Raw genomic sequence first — 9226 nt, 5'->3', positions numbered from 1 at the left:
CTTAGGGTTATAGTAATGGTGTAGACTTGTGGGCAGTGGGTTTTGAGGGGGATTTTGGGGGCTCAACACCCAAGGGAAGGGTGCTATGCACCTGGGAGCTGTTTTACCTTTTTTTTTTTTTTTTTTGTAAAAGTGCCCCCTAGGGTGCCCGGTTGGTGTCCTGGCATGTGAGGTGGACCGGTGCAGTACGAATCCTGGCCCCTCCCACGAATAAATGTCTTGGAGTTATTCGTTTTTGAGCTGGGCGTTTTCGGTTTCCATTATCGCTGAAAAACAAAAACGCTCAGCTCAAAAAAAGATAAACGTCCATGTTTTTTCGAAAATATGATTCGGTCCGCCCCTTCACGGACCCGTTCTCGGAGATAAACGCTCATGTAGATAGGCGTTTCTGTTCGATTATGCCCCTCTCTGTCTATTAAAATGCTCTATTACGTATTTTGTTGACATTGTTAGAATACTATGCCATACTTTGTATTGTTGTTTGAATATTTTTACTGCTGTAATTGAATTGTCTATTGCTTATGTTTGGTTTATTCTTACTCTACACTGCCTTGAGTGAATTCTTTCAAAAAGGCGGTAAATAAATCCTAATAAATAAATACATGTTATAAAACTTACATTGTAATACGTAATATGCAAAATTTATAAATAAAGAGTTCTAAAAAGACGATAAACAGGACAAATAAGGGATTAGGAAGTTAGATTTGATATGGGAATGAAGAAAACAACATAGGTATCTGTCCAATGGAAACCTTAAGGCAAAAGCTTCCCGTCCTTCACCGATAATAAGTAAATCTGTGAATGCACCGTGCCTGTCACCCGCTGCTCTAGGATGCGATGATTACGTAGAGGGAACGTCAGTCATTTCTTTATGATTTTAACTGGTTACTTTAGCCGCATCTGTATTTTCTGCGTACAACATATGTAATGTTCATTTGTCTCCTTTGAAATGATTAGGAGGCCGATTATAGGTAGGGTGGAGGTGGTTGAGAGAAAGGGTTCCCAAAACTGTATGAAAAGAGACTTTCTGTTGAAGATGCACTGGAATGGGGGTAGGGTTATTGGGGTTATTAGGTTCACGTTTTAAGAACATAGGAATAGCCATATTGGGTCAGACTGATGGTCCATCTAGCCTGCTTCTAACAGTGGTTAATCCAGGTCAGAAATAGTACATCAATATCCATAATTTTAATCAGAAGGGGGCTGGAAAGTTCTGCAGGCTCCCAGGGGGCCTCCCTGCCCCTCACAATTTTAACCACAATATTGGTGACTCCTCATAGTAAGAATCTGAGTGGAGAAGTCTCTTGCACCTTACAGGAAATGTTGACCTAAAAATGGGGGTGGGGTTCGGGGGGGGGGGGAGGGGGGAAGATGGGGCAGAGGCTTGCAAATACCTCAAAATCAGAAGCAAGGAATTTCCATTGGAAAGGGCATTTAAGAAGAAAGAGTGAGGGCTGCAATGAAATATTTGTGTGTTTCGTTATGGAAAGGGTGGTGGGTTCATGGAATGGGCTTCCCCGGGGAAGCCATAGAGAGAGGAACTGAATTAAATAAAACTTTGAAACAGGCACAGAGAAGACCCCTGGCTCCAAAGAAATGAAAGGCAGGGATCGACTGGGGCCTATGGCACTGGGCCGTCCTGTCTTGCCCTCCAATTCTCTTTCATAAGATAGTTTCCCAAGCGACCTCAGTTAAAGCAGCTGGGCACCCTTTTGGGAAACTTTGACCCCCACAGCTCGGAGCCAGATTCTGAATCTATAATCCTAGATGTTGCTGCTTCTGTAACCTCTGCTTGTTATTGGACATGTAAGGGGGGGGGGGGAGGGAGGGATTGGGGAAAGAGAGATAGGGATGGGGGTGGGTAGGGGGAGTAGATAAGGAAAAGAATAAAATGTAAAAAAAATTCTGTTGTAATGGCGAAATTGTAGAACCATTTTTGCAATGTGTACTGTAACAACTGATCAAGCACTGTTAATAAAAATGATTGAAGCGTGAGAGTTTCCCATTTTACTCCACTGGGGTTTGATCAGCGTGTTGGAGCTTTCTGGTTTATTTGCAGCTGGTACATTTTCTCATTTACTCAGAGATTCATCTCTTTGCCACATTCACATATGTCTTTATGCATTAAAGAGCAGACAATCAAACAGCCTGTAGGGTTAATGGAAGAATTAAAGAAAAGCACCCGGGCACCTTTTCTCTGCTAAATTTTGGGTAGGTACTTTGCCAAGGTGAAACTGGTAACCTAGGCATCTGTATACTTCTTCTCCTCTCCTCCCCACCCTATCACCCACAGACCGTTGCGGTGTACGAGGGCTCAGCTTTATTGGAATACATCAGCCCTATGTCATTCGTTATTTGCAGCACATTCAGGTCCTGTTGTCCAGAACCAGCCTGCAATTCCGATCTTTATGCCTCCATACAACCTGTTCAGGTGATGCTGACCTTTGGTCCCAGGCCGTACTGCGTCCCTCACTGTACCGCCCCTGTTACTGGCTCAGGGACCCACTTCTCTTGGGTTGCAACAGCCCAGTTCTTCCACACTCACTCCCTAAAGCCTTCACGGTGGGAGTGAGAGTGGGAAAGAGCTAAACCTCTTGGCTCACCCTCTTTTATTTTTAGATTTTACTCACACCTTTTTCAGTAGTAGCTACATTCAGGTACTCTGGATATTTCTCTGTCCCTGGAGGTCTCACAATCTAATTTTGTAGATGAAGCAATGGAGGGTTAAGTGACTTGCCCAAGATCGCAAGACGCAGCAGTGGGATTTGAACAGGCCACCTCGGGATGTCAAGACTGGTGCTCTAACCATTAGGGGCGTAGCCAGACAGCCAATTTTGGGTGGGCCCTCCCCCCGTCCCTAGCCCCCCTCTGCTCTGCTCTTCATCACTCCCTTCACCTGCAAGCCCACAATATTAAATACCTGAGCAGGAGGGGATCTACAAACCCTGCCAGCTGAAGATTTCCTCCTGCTCTTCCAAACAAACCAGCAGCACACTCCTTGAGCTAATGCCACGGCCAGCAGGCTGTGCATGCATGAAAACTAAGCATGTGAAGAGGGGCTGGTGTTGGTTTCAGCTCGAGGCAAGTGCTGCCAGCTGCTGTTTGAAAGAGCACTGGCTGCCTGAGAAGGAGGAAATCTTTAACTGACGGGGTTTGAGGACCTCTGCAAGCCATAGCAAGAGTGCACAATTTTGGGTGGGCCCTGGCCCACCCAGGCCCACCCATGGCTACGCCACTGACTCACATATCCTGTACCTATAGCCTACCTCTAGGCCAGTCTAGTCTGGATCCATCCATTTGCCTTCCCTTCTATCAAGTATTCCAGTAGCCAGTGGCTACCACCTGGGGAGTAGACAAGAGGGAAATTTATATCCTTTCACCTCAGGGAGGGGCAATGTGACCTTGTTATTGTCACCAACCTGGGCACTCTGGCCCAGGGACGCTCTGTTTGTAACCTCGGCTGGACAACTCCTCCTAAATCCTGCGGGCACTTTTATCCACAGAAAGAGTGTGTTGTAATCAGCTTCTTTGCACAGCGTCCAGATAATTTTTTAAAAAATGTTTCTCGATGAGAGTCTGCTGAGACCCAGCAAGGTCCATTTCTCTGAACAGTAATGATAGCATTCAGGTTTTTGAGTAAGAATCAATTGTTTACTCTTTCCAAAAATACTAGGACTAGGGGGCACGCAATGAAGCTACTAAGTAGTTAATGTTAAAAAAAAAAAAAGAGAGAAAATATTTCTTCACTCAACATGTAATTAAACTCTGGAATTCATTGCCAGAGAATGTGGTAGTGGTAAAGGTGGTTAGCTTAGCGGGTTTAAAAGTGCAGCTTCAAACTCCCCAACACTCGCATTGCCGCATGGGTCCCCCATGCATGCTTGGCTACATGCATAAAAATTGAACATGCGGGGGGAGGGCACAGTAGCGCAAGCAATAGTAACATAACAGAGTAACATAGTAAATGACGGCAGATAAAGACCTGAACAGTCCATCCAGTCTGTCCAACAAGATAAACTATTTCTGTGGATGACACTACCATTCTCCCTGTCTCATCAGCTCGTAACCTTGGGGTCATCTTCGACTCCTCTCTCTCCTTCTGTGCTCACATTCAGCAGGTTGCCAAAACCTGTTGTTTCTTTCTCTATAACATTAGCAAAATCCGTCCCTTCATCTCTGAGCACTCTACCAGAACCCTTATCCACACTCTTATCACCTCTCGTCTTGATTATTGTAACCTGCTTCTCACCGGCCTCCCTCTTAGCCATCTCTCTCCTCCTTAATCTGTCCAAAACTCTGCTGCACGACTCATTTTCCGCCAGAGTCGCTATGCTCACATTAGCCCTCTCCTCAAGTCACTTCACTGGCTCCCTATCCGTTTCCGCATTCAATTCAAACTTCTCTTACTGACCTATAAGTGTGTTCACTCTGCCGCTCCCCAGTACCTCTCCACTCTTGTCTCTCCCCACACCCCCCCCTCGGGTACTCCGTTCTGTTGATAAATCTCTCTTATCTGTCCCCTTCTCCTCTACTGCTAATTCCAGACTCCGTTCCTTTTATCTTGCTGCACCTCACGCCTGGAATATACTACCTGAGCCTGTAAGTCTAGCCCCCTCTTTGGCCGTTTTCAAGTCCAAACTTAAAGCCCACCTCTTTACCACTGCTTTTGACTCCTAACCACTACTCACTTGCCCTGTCCTTTTATCCTCACCTCTTTATTCCCTTACCCTTAATTGTTCTGTCTGTTTGTCTTATCTAGATTGTAAGCTCTTTGAGCAGGGGCTGTCTTTTTGTGTATGGTGTACAGCGCTGCGTATGCCTTGTAGCGCTATAGAAATGATTAGTAGTAGTAGTACATGGTTATAAACTCATTTTACAACTGGAAACTCCTGTGTTGTGGAGTTTCCAGTTGCCGGAGAACTTCTTCCATTGGTGTAGCTTGGGGGTTGTGTGTGTGTGTGTGTAAACGGGGCAGGGGCCGAGAAGGGATGGAAAGTGGGAGTGCGGCAAAATTGTGCTCACACACTTTGAGCTCAGGCACCCCCCCCTCCCAAAATTGAAGGCCTTGTTATGCAACTGCTGTATAGATGAGAATTTCCTCTCCAAGGTTCATATTTCAGGGTGAAAAAAAGCCCTAAGCAACCATCCCTCTAAGGGGCACTGTTGATTTTATTATGCATGTATTTTGTAACCCGCTTAGACTTTATAGACAACGTGGGATATAAATCTGTAAATAAATAAGTAAGTGCAGCTGCTCCTTGTTGCCCCCCCCCCCCCCACTGAAGTTGCCACGCTAGGTAACCATTTAGTTTGCCTAATGGTTACGCCATTATGGGCTGGTAAAATGTCTGTTTGGAGGCAGACAGAGTAGATTTGATTTCCTGTGTCTGTCTATGGAAAAATGAATTTCTCTTGCCATTGTTCTGCCTCCCCCCCCCCCAACCCCCCCTTCACCTTCCTCAGATGGGAGGAGCGATAGTACCATCCGGTGGACAAAGGGCAGACTGCAGGCTCTTTATTTCCAACAGATGGGATTTTTCTTTCTGCAGGGGTTTTTCCCCCATTTTAAGCTGACAGGAAATCCCCGAGAATGCAGCTACGGTTACTAATGTCTGTCTGTGTGCATGAGGAGCTTGTGACATGTATTTTTATGAGTTTGTGACTCGTGAGAAGTGGTCACAGTTCAGTACTAATGCAGAGCTTCCAAGTTAACCCAGTTCCAGGAGGGAGATTTTAAGCCAGGCCTGGATTCTTGCCAAACTAGTCTCGATGCATTATTGAACATGCAGGCACTGATTTCGATGGGTAGGTTCAGGGACTACAAATCCCACACTGCTTTGACATGTGAGTGCAGAACCAGGACTGGCTAAAAATAGTCTCCCTCCTGGAACTGGGTAACTTGGCAGCCCTGCTAATAAACTGGTGTGGTGGGATGCTAGTAAATGCAGGGACCCCTGGTGGTGCTTCTGATGACTGGGGAGAAGCAGGTGCTGTAGCAAGTGATATTAATAGATATGTCTCTTTTTTTCTTTTTTCTGTGTCCCAGCACACAGCCAAAGCTCTGCTTCTCAGGCACAGGTCACTGTCTGGATCTTGTCTTTGTTCTGGACGTCCCTTTCGAAAATGCCCCTCCACATCATGCACGTTCGTCCTTAGGTGTTATTGGGCAAGCTCTACAGCGAGCTCCTTTAGAGCTTGCCCAGTAGCCCATGTTACAGAATAAGATAATTGGAGGAGTGGCCTAGTGGTTAGGGTGGTGGACTTTGGTCCTGGGGAACTGAGGAACTGAGTTGGATTCCCACTTCAGGCACAGGCAGCTCCTTGTGACTCTGGGCAAGGCACTTAACCCTCCATTGCCCCATGTAAGCCGCATTGAGCCTGCCATGAGTGGGAAAGCGCGGGGTACAAATGTAACAAAAAAAAAAAAGTACCCCGGATTATGTATTTTGAACTTGATCAAAGAGTATTTACAACATAATCGATAGAAATATCTTCTAACATAATAATTTGCTCCTGCAACGTTCCAATGTGTCTCACTGGGATCGTAACCATCTCCTGACGTCACTGTCCTCCAACGTTCTCCGTCCCTCCCTCCCAGTTCCAGAGTCGTCGTCCCTCCCTCCCTCCCTTCCAGTTCCAGGCCCCCTCCCTCCGATTTTTAAAACTCATCTTCACTTACCACGTCGGGGTTATGGCGGCCGGCAGCAGCGTTAAACAGCGTGCAGGCTCGGCCCTTCTCTGTCTCTCTGCTTTGGACCCGCCTTTGCTAGTTTTGAAACTAGCCAGCGTTCAGCGTGATTGAATGTATGTCCAGCGGTAGCTGGTAATTAATTTAGAACTTCTGCTCATACATTGTGAAGATATACCCTGACCCCTGAGGCAGGCGCTTGTGCGCCGAAACACGGCCCGTGTCGGGTCTCTTTCACAATAAAGGACGGCTATTATCTTTTTCTTGAAGGCCCAGTAGTGCTTTTTTTTGTCTGTGTTGTATACTTGTATGCTGTAATACCCTCTCTTTTGTTACTGCGTATTAATATTGGTGTAATTAGTCTTGAATGATGAGGTAAATGATTTCTAAGTTACTATACTGGGTCAGACCAAGTCCACCAACCTGTTCAGACAGTGGCCAGTCTGGGTCACAAAAAAGTGCCTGGCAGATCCCAAAGAACAGGTCCATTCACTGCTGCTCTCTCCCAGAGATATTCCCCAAGTCAGCCTGGATAATAATTGTTTCTGGACTTTTTATGCAGGAGCATGTCCAAACCCTTTTAAACCCAATTATGCTTGAAGTCATGAGCTCCCCCTCATTTCTACAGTGAGGTTTGTCCAGCTAACCTGCCAAGTCACAGGGCAAAAAATTGAAAAGAAAGTACCTCTAAATGCAATTATGCCACAATCTCTTCATCTATCCAGTAGAAACAAGATGGCTTCCAATCTCATTTTCTCATCTTGACTCCACCCCTAAACCTGTAGGTTCCAGCTTGATTGTCTATTCCATTAAGGATAAATGTCTTCCATTTTTCCATACAGCAGAGTCTGAGGTGCTCACCTGCTTTGACTCTCTGACTCAGTTGCCTGGAGAAACCATTATCATCTTTGTTCTTTTGTTGAGTTACAGATAAGATAATGTCATTCTTGAGTTTTAGTTTGTGGCTTCCAGGCTCAGTGGGCAGCACCAGACAGAGTGGGTGGCTGCAGGTGCCCATGTGATGGGCATACTGTGGACCTTAGCATTTGTTGACCACCTTCAAGCTGTTTAGCGCTCTCAGAAAGGAAGCGTTCTTGAAGAAAGATTAATCGGATTCCAAACAGCATTTCCACTTAAGTGAACTTTTAAATTACAAATTACTTTCAAGTCCGATTTTCGAAGAATTTAATCATTGAAGGATTGATGAAGCTTATAGATGGTTCTGTACACAAAAATATTTAAAATGTGGGATTAAAAAGATTTAAATGGGCCAACGAAGAAGCAGACGACCCATCAGCAAGTTGGCTCTGGCGATAAGGAAACGCTGCTGAAGTCCAATTAATCAAAAAATTATCAGTAAAGATCTAAATATGTATTACTGCCTGCTGTGTATACTTCTTAGTCTCCTGAATATTGAGGGGTCCTTTTACTAAGGTGCATCGGAATATGGCCTGTGCTGGTGTAGGTGCACTTGTAAAAAAAAAATCCCTTTTTTTAAATTTTGGCCAAAAATGAACGCTCTTCCATTTTGGGTCTGAGACCTTACTGCCACCCATTAACTTAGCGGTAAGGTCTCACGCGTTAACTGGGCGGTAATGGTCTATGCGAATAGAATGCCTTTTAGTGCCCAGTTAGCGCTGTGCGCCAGATAATAAAAATTATTTTCTGGCGTGCGTAGTGGAAGTACGTAAAAATGAAATTACCAGCCAGGCCACGTGGTAGCCGGGTGGTACTTCTAAATTGACACAGTTGGGCACGCATAGGCGCCTACACATAGTAACATAGTAGATGATGGTAGAGAAAGACAAGATAAACTCATATGTGCTACTTTATGTGTATACCTGACTTTGATTTGTATCTGCAAGCCAAACCACCACGAGGGTGGAGGTACACAAATTCCTACGAAAAGTAGAATCTGAGGAAAGGGGGAGTAGGAGGAGTAGGTTCTTGAACAACACCAGTAGGCGACGTAGGTTAGGAACAATCTCTTTATTTAAATATACACTCGACTCGAGTGTATATTTAAATAAAGAGATTGTTCCTAACCTACATCGCCTACTGGTGTTGTTCAAGAGCCTACTCCTCCTACTCCCCCTTTCCTCAGATTTGATTTGTATCTGCCATTTTCAGGGCACAGACCGTAGAAGTCTGCTCCGCCTCCCACCACCGGCTCTGCCACCCAATCTCCGCTAAGCTTCTGAGGATCCATTCCTTCTGAACAGGATTCCTTTATGTTTATCCCACGCATTTTTGAATTCCGTTACCGTTTTCATCTCCACCATCTCCGCGGGAGGGCATTCCAAGCATCCACTACTCTCTCCGTGAAAAAATACTTCCTGACATTTTTCTTGAGTCTGCCCCCCCTTCAATCTCATTTCATGTCCTCTAATTCTACCGCCTTCCCATCTACAGAAAAGGTTTGTTTGCGGATTAATACCTTTCAAATATTTGAACATCTGTATCATATCACCCGTTTCTCCTTTCCTCCAGGGTATACATGTTCAGGTTCGCAAGTCTCTCCTCATACGTCTTGTAACG

Source organism: Microcaecilia unicolor, chromosome 14 (genome assembly GCF_901765095.1).
Source record: "Microcaecilia unicolor chromosome 14, aMicUni1.1, whole genome shotgun sequence".
Lineage (NCBI taxonomy): Eukaryota > Metazoa > Chordata > Amphibia > Gymnophiona > Siphonopidae > Microcaecilia > Microcaecilia unicolor.
The sequence above is the reverse complement of the archived record's forward strand: the minus strand, read 5'-3'. Positions refer to the sequence as shown.